Source organism: Acyrthosiphon pisum, unplaced genomic scaffold (genome assembly GCF_005508785.2).
Source record: "Acyrthosiphon pisum isolate AL4f unplaced genomic scaffold, pea_aphid_22Mar2018_4r6ur Scaffold_21548;HRSCAF=24219, whole genome shotgun sequence".
Taxonomy (NCBI): domain Eukaryota; kingdom Metazoa; phylum Arthropoda; class Insecta; order Hemiptera; family Aphididae; genus Acyrthosiphon; species Acyrthosiphon pisum.
The window spans coordinates 35,852-37,022 of record NW_021771027.1 but is presented as its reverse complement, the minus strand read 5'-3'; positions in this window follow the sequence as shown (position 1 = coordinate 37,022).

Below are 1,171 nucleotides of genomic sequence, written 5' to 3'. Positions count from 1 at the left end.
AATAATTAGATAAGATAAAATAATTGTTGATTCCGCCAGTGCTATATTAATGTAAATTCTTACGATATTATATACAAAAAAATTAAATTAAAATTTGTATGTACAATTATACTGAAGTCCGAAATATATAATATACCTACCTACAATATAAAATAAATAATTAAACTAAATTTACCAACTATGATTACTGATTAGATATCGTTTGAAAAATGTAGTATTACCAACGTTTTATCAGAGCTTCAACTTTACAAATATATTACTATCATATAATCTCAATAAATAAAAAAAATTCCAATTCAAATATTCAAAAGCCAATAATCTACAAGGTAATAATCAAAACCTCAGTCATTTAAGCAATAAAAAATTATAGTCTACGACATTCCACTCGTTGTGTAGTTAACTTTAGCGATATATTTGGAAATTGTGTGTTATTATAATAAAGTTTTATCGTAACATTAATTTTAAAAACAAAATTGGTCAACAATTATATCGATGGAATTAATCTTTATTTTACTGGTCAAAATTTAATACCAATGGAATTTACATGTTTTCAGAATTTATATACAGGTAACCGTCGATTTTATAAAGCGAAGAATAGTTAATAGCATAATAATAGCTCTATTTGCCAGACACCAGTAGCCTACATTTGCCAATATCTAACGAAAATAATATCATAATTAATTATAATTTATAGCATATTATATTATATTAATTATATATTAATAATATACCTAATATACTATAAATTATAATTAGAGCCCGGAATTATATGCATTTGCATATTTGTTCTAAGTGTATATATGCACGTCTAGTGGGTTCTAAAATGTCCACGGTTCATCTTACACTGAATTTAAACACCAAATTGTTTGTTGCATATTTAGCATATTTTGAGGATTATTGCATATTGGTTCATAAATGCATACAACATGCATATTTAATGGGTTTTTAAGAAATTACCTATTTTAATTTAAGATAATTATATTTTAGTAATTTTAAAAGAGAAAAAAATCGTTGACAGGGTCTCCTACAAGAATATTATAAAATATTGTCATTTTTGCAACACTTCATGAGATCGGGCTCGCATAGGGTATAGATAATATTATATTAACAAAAATAAATACACATACACCAGCATTTCGGCATACTATGTTAGTGATGTTACTTCGACAAA